The sequence below is a fragment of the Trachypithecus francoisi genome, unplaced genomic scaffold, assembly GCF_009764315.1.
Source record: "Trachypithecus francoisi isolate TF-2019V2 unplaced genomic scaffold, Tfra_2.0 Lachesis_group4, whole genome shotgun sequence".
NCBI classification, from domain to species: domain Eukaryota; kingdom Metazoa; phylum Chordata; class Mammalia; order Primates; family Cercopithecidae; genus Trachypithecus; species Trachypithecus francoisi.
The window spans coordinates 36,883,075-36,895,726 of record NW_022681469.1 but is presented as its reverse complement, the minus strand read 5'-3'; positions in this window follow the sequence as shown (position 1 = coordinate 36,895,726).

Sequence of the window (12,652 nt, the reverse complement as noted above, 5' to 3'; positions counted from 1 at the left end):
CTTTCCATTTGTTTGTGTCCTCTTCAAACTCTTTCTTCTTTATTTATTTATTTATTTTTGTTTTTTCGAGATGCAGTCTTGCTCTGTTGCCCAGCCTGGAGTGCAGTGGCATGATCTCAGCTCAATGCAACCTCTGTCTCCTGGGTTCAAGCAATTCTCCTGCCTCAGCCTCCCAAGTAGCTGGGATTACAGGCACCCACCACTATTCCTGTCTAATTTTTGCATTTTTAGTAGAGATGGGGTTTCACTATTGATCCACTTGCCTTGGCCTCCCAAAGTGTTGGGATTATAGGTATGAGCCACTGTGCCTGCCTCCTTTTAGATCTATTAATGCTTGGTTTATATCCTTGGGAGCTTCATTGTTGGATGTATAGCTATTTTTAACTGTTATACCCTCTTGCTGAATTGATCCCTTTATCATTAAATAGTGACATTCTTTGTCTCTTTTTATAGTCTTTTATTTGTAGTCTATTTTATCCAAGTTATAGTTACTTCTGCTTTTTTGATTTACAGTTACATTAAATGACCTTTTCTACTATTTCACTTTCAGACTATATGTGTCTTTATAGGTGAAGGAAGTTTCTTGAGGGAGCATATAGTTGGGTCTTGTTTCTTTATCTATTCAGCCACTATATGCCTTTTAATTCAAGAAATGAGACCATTTACATTCAGCATTATTAATAAGTAAGATCTTACTACTGACATTGTGTTGCTTGTTTTCTGGTTGTTTTAACTCCTCTCTTCCTTTCTTCCTTTGTGATAAGGTGATTTTCTTTGTTAGTGTGTTTTTGTTTGTTGCTTTTTATTTTTAGGGAATCTGCTATAGGATTTTGCACTGTGGTTACTATGAGGCTTACAAATAATATATATATATATATATAGAGAGAGAGAGAGAGAGAGAGTTATTTTAAATAGATGACAACTTATTTTAGATGACAAAAATAAAATTTTTAAAAAATTACACATTAATTCCTGCCCCTGTATTTCGATTAGATGTCTCTATGTACATATTTTCATACTGCCTGTCTCTTAAAAGTTTGCTATAGCTATTTTTGTTTTTGATAGATTTGCCTATTGAGCTTCATACTTTTAACTATGAGTGGACTGCATACCACAATTACAGTATTAAAGTAGTCTGGGTTTGTCTATGTACTTAATTTTACCAGTGAGTTTTATATGCCTTCAAATGTTTTATTTTTGCACATCAGTGATTTTCTTTGTTCAGATTAAAAAAAAGATTCCCTTAGGCTTTCTTGTAAAATGTGTCTAGTCTTCCTTTTTATTATTATTTTTCCAACTCTACGTATTTTCAAATAGCTAGTCTTCAACCTCACTTGTTCCTTTTCTCTGACTCATTCTGATGTTGAGAGCCTCTATTACCTTTTTCAATTTAGCAAATGTATTTCTCAGTTCCAAGGTTTCTGTTTGATTTTTTTAAATTTTTAATCTCTATGCTAAATTTCCTGGATAAATTTCTTAATTGCTTTTTGTGTTATCTTGGAGATCACAGAGTTTCCTTAAAGCCGTTATTTTGATTACTTAGAGAGTTCACATATCACAGTTTTGTTAATGTCAGTTACTGGTTCCATGCTTTTTCCATTTGGGGATGTTATGGTTCCCTGTCTACTATTGTTTCCTGTGGATATATGTCTATTTTTTCACATTGAAATATGAATTACTTATCCATCTTCTCTGTCTGGCTTGTTTTGGTTTTTATTGGATATGCTTGCACAGAGATTCTTTGTAATTTATGTGTTGATTTTCTTTATTTTTTTCACACTTGGACACTGTCTCCTTTTTGGCACTAGATGGCACCTTAAGCCCAGGTTTGCCTCAGCTCTAGTTAAAGACTCAGAGTACCACCCATTCCACATGGGATAAGTCCAAAGCGGGGATAGCCTGGCAATGTGGGAAGGCTAGCTAGGGGTTTATGCTCAAGGGACCTGTCAAATGAACCTCCTACAGCTTGTGCTGCCGAACAGCCACTCTGATTTGGAATCTCCTTTTGTTGGGTTATAGAGCAGAATTTCCAGGGCTAGGGATGGTAGTCTCACCTCTCCCCTTTGTTTCTGGTTGTCCTCAAGGATACTTCTTCCTTCAGACACTTCCAATGCTGCCTATGGGCTAAGTCAGGAACAGGTCTCCTGTCAGGTAGGCCAAGATGATGGGAAAGCTGTGTGTCCACCTCCATATTACTTTTTCCCACATTAATTTTCCATGAGTTTGGTGCTGGACAGATTGAGGGGAGGGGCATCACAGATATGAAAATCCAATTCTCTTACAAGCTGTTGGGAGTGTTTCACTTCTCTGTGGCCCTGGGAACTGCCTCCTTCTCATATTTGAGTTCTGGAATATTGCTGGTAATAATCTTGATGCTGTATTTTTTTTCTTTTTTTTTTTTTGGTTTTCTGTTTGGAGCAAGGAGTGAAGTCAGCTTACTTCTATACTGCCATTTTATAATTTGAAGTGAACATTGTGCAGTATAAATTGTGCAGACATCATGAGAATTCACATAGCTCTGTGGTAAGAAAAGGAAAGTATATTGCTACCCCTGCCAAGTAAAAGCAAATGTCAGGCAATCTTTTCTCACCATCACCAAAGAAAAGGAACATTTTGCAAACTGATAACAGTATGCCAGGCCCATGCGATATGTTTAATTACTCCAGAAGAAACTGTAACTGGGACAACAGTTAAAATTGGAATCATTGCCTGATTAAGTTGCATGATTCAAGTATCATTTTCCAAAATTGACTTTTCTTTCACACAGGCCAAACAGATGAATTTATAAACATAATTATATTTGTATCTTATGTGTTTGGTATTAATATTTGAAACTATCTCAAGATATTCAGCAGGACCAAATATGACTTTTGAGATTAATAAAAAATATTTTTTCCTTATGAAGTCTAGATTTTAAGACATGTAACTATAGATCCTAAAGACTAACTCTGAGACTCAAGGTACAGTAAAAATACAAAGATAATCTTATTGTTCAAGAAATATATTTTCTTATCTTCCCTAAGATTTAAGTCTTTTATTGAAAAAAATGGCTTATATACAAGAAAGACACAGATGATGGTAAAAATATTCCTGTTAAAATCACTTCCTCAGGACAGCTTTTACAAACACCCACCTCTTTCACTCTGACTTTATTAGATCCTCCTTTCAGAAACTCTTACTTCTTTTCCATACTATTTTCTATGCTTATAATTATTTGTTAGGCATTTATTATTAAATACATTATGGTTGAGATCCATGAAAGCATAGACAATGTTCTTTATTTTATTACTATTGCATTAGCATTTAGTATAAGTCCTGTCTCATAATGCGCATAACACATTTTTGTTGACCAACTGATTTAGCTTTCTTAGTACTTCTGAAATTTTTTTTTTTTTTTTTTTTTTTTTTTTTTGAGGTGGAGTCTTGCTCTATCACCCAGGCTGGAGTGCAGTGGCCGGATCTCAGCTCACTGCAAGCTCCGCCTCCCAGGTTTTACGCCATTCTCCTGCCTCAGCCTCCGGAGTAGCTGGGACTACAGGCGCCCGCCACCTCGCCCGGCTAGTTTTTTTTTTTGTATTTTTTTAGTAGAGACGGGGTTTCACTGTGTTAGCCAGGATGGTCTCGATCTCCTGACCTCGTGATCCGCCCGTCTCGGCCTCCCAAAGTGCTGGGATTACAGGCTTGAGCCACCGCGCCCGGCCTGAAATTTTTCTTTCAAGCTTCCATTCTAGATGTCCTTTAAGTTCTGTGATGAAGACTGAAACAGTGCACTACATACTTGAAATGTATTTAATTTCTCATGTAATATTTTAAACTCACCCTGTAAAATATCAGTGCTTAATTGAATATACATGTATTTGAACTGTATAGCTATGTATTAAGATGCACCAAGGATTATCCAGTAGAATTTAGCATTTTCTGCCAATTACTTTGTGTGACATTAAGGATAGTCCTTACTTGAAGCTATTTCTTTTTTAAGCATACTACTTTTCCAACTTTTTATATGCTACATTTGATATATTGATTATATAAATGCCTTAAAGAAATGTAAATTATCTCAAAGGCAAAGAGTGCCCAACCAACTGAATCATATAGTACTCCATTTTCTACCATTAGCCATAAAAACTCTGTAACTTTCCTGATTGTATTACTGTAGAATCATTTAATTTAATATAATTTAATTATTTAATTTTTTGAGATAGGATCTCATTGTATTGTCCAGGTTGATCTCAAATTCCTGGGCTCAAGAGATTCTCCTTCTTCAACCTCCTAAGTAGCTGGGATTACAAGGTCATGCCAATGCATCCAACTGTAAAATCTTTTTTTTTTTTTTTTTTTTAACAATTAGAAGTTTCTTCTTATATTCAATATCAAATTGTGAGTTTTAAGAGTGTAATTTATTTCTGATTGTGGGGATATTGAAAAAAAAACAGCCCCCATTGGCTTATCGTTATTATAAAGTAGAGCCATGCCTGGTTCTGGTTCTGGCTCTCATAAGCCATACACCTTTAGTTTACCAGAACATTAACTGTCAGGGCTTGCTGATTCCAATATTTCTCTGTTATGATAGCTTAAAGCGTCTTTGTCTTGGAGTCACCATGATCCAGTCTTCTGCCTTTTAGTTCTGTCTTCTAGTTCTGTCTTCTGACTGCTGGGTGACTTTGAGCATGTCTCTTTACCTCTAAAATCCTCAAAATTCTCAACTGTAAAATGATGCTGTTAAACATGGTCTTTCTAACTCATAATTTTTAAAAGATAAACAAATAAGATCATATATATATAAGCTTAAAACACATAAAACAAGAATGTGACCATGAGGCAAGTACTGCAGGTGGCCTCTCAATGCTGGAAAAAACAACATTTCTTCCCTAGAGTCTCCAGAAGAAACTCAGTCTGACTGACACCTTAATTTTATTTTGCAACCACTAAGGAAAGGCCATGTGAGCACACAGTGAGAAGGTGGAGGTTTGCAAGCCAGAAAGAGAGTCCTCACCAGGAACTAAATCTGTCAACACATTAATCTTGGACTTTCACCCTCAGAACTACAAAAAAATAACTGTCTGTTGTGTGTGTATACACACACACACACACACACACAGACATGATTATAATATACATAAAATACGTAATAATCTTGATTTATTTATAAAACAACATGCAAATGTTATATTATCATAACTGTTTGTAAATTTAAACCTTTTCAAAGCTACTTGACTCTGTCTCCTTCCATCAATAGTCACACTCATGCTGATGATCCAGTATAAGTTCAACAATGATTAAGCACCTGCTATGTGGCAAACACTGTTCCAGACAAGGGGTTATAGCTAAACAAGTTAGGCAATGTTAAAAATGAAGAGTTAAATATTCTTCAAATATTAACATTTAAAACATACATTAAAATTTGTATACTTTTTGTAAAGGTAAATAGTTCATAACTGTCCAGTTGCCTGCCTTGTCACTGACCCTTCCTGAGAAAAACAATCCATATAGCTCTTTCTAGGCATAGTTTTCATGGTTTACACCAAGTGCTTTGGAAGAAACTTATCTAAACATACAGTTCCTACAATAATGAAGTAAGGGCTATTAGAGATACCTTTCCACTGTAAAACAAACAAACAAACAAAAAACTGTAAAACTAGGCAACATATATGAAGCATCTGTTTCAGGTATTTAACAATGGACTCTGCAGAACTGTCATCATAAAAATCTGGACTCCCAATAATATAAAATCTATAATATCTAGCATACAATAAAAATTGATAGAAATATAAAGAAGCAAGACAATGTGACATATAATTGGGAGAACAAATAAACAATTTAAAGAGATCCCAATCTGACAAAGAGGTCAGGATTAGCAGGCAAGGACATTATAACAGCTGTTATAAAAGTCTTCAATAATTCAAAAAAAAATGGGACATGAGTAAAAATATAGGTAATCTCAGCAGGGAAATAAACAGACACTATAAAATAAGAACAAATGAAAATTATAGAACTGAAAAATAAACCTGAAATTTTACTGGATGTCTCTGATAGCATATTGGACAATGAAGAAGAAAAAAATCCATAAACGTTAAGACAGGTCACTAGAAACCTAGATTGATGCTCTGGCCACAATTGAGTGGACCATGAATTAATACTCAGATGAATAGGTCAGATAAAGAGGCCAAACTGACCCTATTAGAACCTGCCCTGGGAACTAGAAGCTTTAAGTAAGGGTTTCTCAATCTTGGCACTATTGACATTTTAGTCCAGAAAATTCTTTATTATATGGGACTATCCTATACATTTAAGAAATGTTAGCAAATTCCCTGGTCTCTATTAGGTAGATGATAGTTGCAACCCTATACATATTTATAGGGTGGAACCTATATATGTGTCTTCCTCACTATCTGAAATAGCTTTAATAAATATAATGTTTCTATTGTCATTGGCCCTCAATTTTCCCTTCCTCTCACAAGAGTAACAGATCCATTGGTCTCTTCCTTTTTATCATTTACTGATAATTACTGAAAGGCATCTTTCCTGTCTCTACCTCCTTTCCCATTTCAAATATTTCTACATATCTTATTTTACTTAATTTTTAAACTTTTTCACAATGTTCAAAGCTCTATATAGTAATGGTATTAGTCCTGAAATCAGACTAAAAAAAAAATGTAAAAAATACAAGTAATGCTTTAGGGTTATAGGGTTATGAGTGTTTAGGGAAAAATGTTTTGTGACATCGTACAATTCACTGAAAGAGTTGTTTACAACTTTTTGTTGTATGAAATGTAAGACTTGAAAGTATTCAGAATGTATAATACAATCCTTATCATCATCCAGCTTTAATGATTATCAAAAGATTGATGTTATAGCTCTCACTTGATCTATATGTATACCCATTCCCCTTCTCCAATATTATTTTTAAACAAATCCCAGACATCTTATCATTTTACACTTAAATAACAGAATACAGAGCTCTAAAAAAACTATTTTAAGATACAAGCATGATACCTTTTACACATCTTAAAAAGTAAGCACAATTCCTTAATTTCATTAAATGCCCAGTGTTCAAATTCCCAGCAATTTTAGATTTAATATGTGACTTTTATTTTCACAGTTTATTCATTGAATTGAGATTAAAATAAGATTCACATGTAATAATTGGTTATTCTGTTTTTTAAGTCTTTTTGAAAATAGATTTCCTTGTTCTTTCTCTCTCTCTCCCTCTCTCTTCTCTCCTTTCCCTATGCCTCTACTTTTCTCTCTCCCTTACAATTATTTGTTGAAGAAACTGGGTTGCTGGGTTGTTTATCCTTTAGAGATTCCCAAAATGTAGTTTTTGCTGAAATTTTAAAAATGTAAGTCCACTTTTATTAAGAGCTTTGTATAAACAAGGTACACTTTTGGAATACTGCACCCCACTTGTGTGTACTGAATGTTTGTGTCCCCTCAAAATTCATTTGTTGATGCCCTAACCCTGAATATGGGGATGGTGTTTGGAGATAGGGTCTCTGGGAGGCAAATAGAGGTAGATGAGGTTGTGAGGGTGGAGACTTGGATGGGATTAGTGCCCTTATAAGAAGATAAAATCGAGAGCTTGCCTTCTCTCTCTCTCCCGGGGAGGCACAAGAAGAGGTCATGTGAATGCACAGCAGGAAGGTAGATCTGCAAACCAGAAAGAGAGCTCTCACCAGAACAAGACCATGCTGGTATCCTGATCTGAGACTTCCAGCCTCCAGAACAGTGAGAAAATAAATTTCAGCTGTTTAAGTCACCCAGTCTATGATATTTTATTACAACAGTCTGAACTAACTAAGACACACACTCCAGATTTGGTTATGTTTATCATATTTAATTGATAAGTTACATTTCTGTTGTGGCTTGTCAAAAGACTTCACCTTGTTATTGTAACTAGAGAGTCATGCATTGATCTAAACTTTCAGATTTCTCAGACAAAAAAAGTCTTCATTATTCCTACTAAGAAGAACAAAGTTAAATCAAACTGATGCTCTGCTCTACATTTTGTGATAGATTTCTAGCTCCAGTTAGAAACTGACACCTCATGCTTTCTTTCTCCATTCCCACACCTTTATACCCAGGAGCAACATTTGTTTGTTTGACAGCAAAATATTAACCCTGGAGACCTGTATTGGCTGAATTTTATTTAATCTTTACTTAGTGTACCTTAATCTCCATAACACCAACAGTGACATGATTTCATTTGACACCAATGTCAGTCTTGAACAGAAAATGTGCATAATGATTTGTAATAACTTTATACTCATTCAATTACATGATGAATTTTGACTTTTTCTCCAAGTTCATGATAGGTAATATGTAACAATGTATGGAGAAAATTACAATAGCAGAGGTAGGTTTTCATATCAATGTCATTTAAACGCTAGGCATCCTCTTTGCTTTTGCATGGAGTGAGATAACCTAGGCTAGCTTGAACTGGCAATTGCTTTAACACCAAAATTGTAACAATAACCAGTGTTTTGATTAGTATATCATTATTTGTTTTTAGTTTGTCCTGAAGTTGAAATGGACACATGCATGCATTACTTTCCAGAAGCAATTACATTCTTTTTATTTTTTTTTAGATGGAGCTTTGTTCTTGTTGTCCAGGCTGGAGTGCAAAGGTGCGATATCAGCTCACTACAACCTCTGCCTCCAGGGTTGAAGCAATTCTCCTGCCTCAGCCTTCCAAGTAGCTGGCGTCTGCCACCACACATGTCTAATGTTTTGTATTTTTAGTGGAGACGGGGTTTCACCATGTTGGCTTGTCTTGAACTCCTGACCTCAGGTGATCCACCTGCCTTGGCCTCCCAAAGTGCTGGGATTATAGGCGTGAGCCACCGTACCCGGCCAGCAATGAAATTCATAACCAGGTATTTTCTACTCACAAATACAGTTTGTTCTTCAGATTTTAATTAACCTAATGGACACAAATAACTTTTAGTGTGAGAGTAATCTGTGGCTTTAGCAAAAATATAGTGAAAAGACAATGTTTTATTGGGTTCAAAATTACTTTTTATCTCAACAGCCAACAACTTCATATTCTTACCCACTGAAATTTAGGTTGGTTTTAATTTTAATGCTTTTAAAAATGCACTTTGTTTGGTAACAACAATAAATTGTGGGCCCTTAAAATCATAAACTTCATGAATAACAGATTTACCCAGTACGTGAGTTTATAAAGTGAAAAATAAAATATTTTTGTTTCTGCTCCAATTTTGAATTTGAGATCATTGTATTTTATGTTGCATGTGTTACAATAAATATTTTACAAGGTGAAATATACCCACTACAGCTATACTTTAGTTAATTCTGAGTTGTTACCAGTTCTAGCAAAATCAGGATTTCTGATATTGATGAGGGGGAATCTATCAAACAGGATGCACAGATTCTGGGAATTATGACTTCATTGCATCTTGTAGATTAATTTCTTCCATACTTGGAGAGGAGCAAAGTTCCACAAGAAACTCACTAAGCTTCAAACATCACTAACAAGTAACTGCTTTGATGAGTCCCATATGCAATGCTTTCATTTACTACTAAAAATTGACACCTTAGTCTTATTCTTGCATAATAACTTGCTCTTAAACTAAAATTTGGGAAATCTAAACAAATTGTTACCTTTGGAAGAGATTTTTGGAAATCAGGATTTGAGTCCTTGTTAAAATAAAATAGATAGGAATTTGGCTTGGTGTGGTAAGACACATGTAACATGCCTGTAATCCCAGCATTTTGGGAGGCGGGGCAAGAGTATCACTTGAGCCCAGGAGTTCGAGACTAGCCTAGGCAACATGGCAAAATCTTGTCTCTACCAAAAATGCAAAAATTAGCTGGGCATGGTGGCGTGCACCTGTGGTCCCAGTTACTTGGGAGGCTGAGGCAGGAGGATCGCTTGAGCATCAGAAGTAGAGGCTGCAATGAATCATGAGTGTGCCATTGCACACCAGCCTGGGTGACAGAGGAAGACACTGTCTCAAAAAAAAAAAAAAAAAAAAAAAAAAAGAGATAGGAAATCACTACTTACTTACAATGTGAATTCTGTTCTATGTTCTGATTTCCCAAACGGAACTAAATATAAGGTCTCAGTGAATCACTAAGTTTTTTAAATTAGTCTCTGCTGCCCTTTCCAGAGGAAGGCCGTGTTCCTTATACCAAAAGTTAATTCCAAAAGAGGGAGCTGAAGGTAAACCATTTCCCTCAGCAGATAGTCTGGACAGTGGCCTCTCTTCCTCCTAAACATGAGAGAGTTTGCTGGCTAATGTCTGATCAAAAGAAGGTGGACTGGGACAAAACCAAGTTTCAATTCATACTTTTAGGGAAGCTGTTTCATGAGCAAGCATAAAAATCTATATAAGACACATGTAACACAGAGACATGCACACACAGAGACATACACACATGCAGAGGTTAGATAATTGAAGGAAAAATCATCTTTCAATATTAGTTGAGGGGAGATAATTGTAAGGTCTTTCCCTGACTATTAGCTAAGTGTTCCACTTCATCAATTTTTTTCTCCTATAAACTTAATCCCTAAGCTTATACTCACTTTAAGAAGATTCTCCTTGATGTAAGCTCTAACAGCTTTATCATAAATCAAAGTTCATTGATAATTTACCTCCTGAAAAGTAGTTCTCTTGAGTGCTTCATTTTAGAGAATTTCCTTTTGGCCTCCTCTACTTAATCACCAACACTCCAAGCTGCTCAAACATGTTATCAGACAATAATTTCCTTGTGCCTGCCTTCACTGGAACTATTGCACCATCCCAGATCAGATCTTATAGCAAAGTCATTCCACATTACAGTGTGTAATATATAATAACTGATTCTCGATTTTTTCTGTTTCTTCCCTTCTCTTATTCCTTCTTATCTTCTTTTCTTCTCAGGCTTTCTTTTCTCCTCTCCTCTCCTCTCCTCTCCTCTCCTCCTCTCCCTCTCTCTCTCTCTCTCTCTCCCTCCCTCCCTCTCTTCTCTCCTTCTCCCTCTTTTCTCTCTTTCTTTCTGGATTGAAATAAACCAATTACATTATTCCATAGAAGAGTCCCCCCACCCTCAATATGTCAAAGTGCTCTGGCCTGGGGTGTTTAATGTTTGAGTAATGTTCCTCAATAATATTCATTTTGCTTTCCACTAGTAAGATCGTGTCATCTCAAATGTCTAGAAGAATCTACACCCTGGGTTTTGAGAATCAGTTCAAATATGTATTGACAACAAGTTCAAGAAGCAAAGGCCATTTCCTGCTTTTTCACTGAAGTGTACAGGTTCCAAATTATAATGACTCCTGATCTCATTCTCATTTACTCAAACCGAATGCTTTAAAGGTCCAACTAAGCTACTTTGGAAAGGGTGATAGGTAAACTCTGCAGCATCTCTCAAAACTCCTTCGGAGGCACAGGCAGCTGTCACGGAATGTGGCCAGAGCCTGGGACAAGATTATCAAATCGGCTGTGATACTCTGTGAGAGATGGAGCTACTTAGGGCTGGATGGATTCGGAATCCAGCCAACTATGGAATTACAAGACCTCCATCACTTTCCGAAGTCAAATCTAACAGGGATTTGGCCTCAACAGTGGACAAGGTCGGGGCGTGAGGAGGTCAGGAAAGGAGAAACATCGGGATTCGGTCTAATAGTGGCTGGGCTGGAACTTGTCCCCAGTGTCCAAAGGGCGTGCGTCCTGGCACAAGTGTTGAGAATGGTCTGGACCTGACGTCTGCAGGAAGTGTCAGGACTTCCCTGTTCTGGGGACCTTCCCAGCCCACACTAGGTCCGTGCTCTCTAGATTCCCCCAACGTCTCTCCACAACCTGGAAGGGGCTCAGGCCGGACTTGGCGTGAGGGTCCCCGCGGTGCCCGCTCACCCACCCTTCCGTCGTCGCCCCACGGGGGCTGTTAGTAATCTCCCTGCTTCCTAGGCCGTCGAAAAGCACTCAGGTCACCCTCTCTCGTTGACCAGAGCCGTCGGTCTTTCCCCGCCATGAAATGTGAGTTCGGGTGTCAGCCGCCGCGCCCCTGCAGTGTCCCCTGCACATCTCCGGTCTCGGTCTCGCCTTTTGTCGCTCTGCGCAGCCTTTTCCTGGGCGCCACAGGACGCATAGAAGTGAGGCGGGGCCACAGATTTAAGTTTCTTCCCTGCAACTGTCGGGGCGGTCCCGGAGCTTGTGAGGCCGCCTTATGGTGAGTGCAGAAAGGGGACCCCTGGACTCTGTAGAACCTGGGCGCGTGATGTGGTGGATTCTCCACATCAACAGCCCTGGAGGGAGAGCGTGGGCAGGAGTAGGGGCCAAGATGCACCTGAGGCCTGCGGGGCTGGCCGCACTGGCCCCGGGCCTGGCGAGGTGGTGGAGTCCGAGGCGGCGAGGCAGAGACCCCGGGGCCCGCTCCCCCCAGTCGCCCTCCCAGGATGTGGCCCCGCTGCAGTAGCACTACTGTGCTGGGCTGTGAGTTTGTCTGGCAGCTTCTACTGAGCAGCTAATAGTATAACAACCCGGCTTTGATAAATCTGAACTAATTACCCCTCTTAATTAAAGTCTTTAGCAGTTGTTTCACTGTTTTGGCAAGAAAACAGGAGAGACTTGCGGTTAGAAACACCAGAGCCCGAGCTCACAGCGGAGCCGCTGATTAACACTTGAAGCATTTCAAGGACCTGGCACCCGCC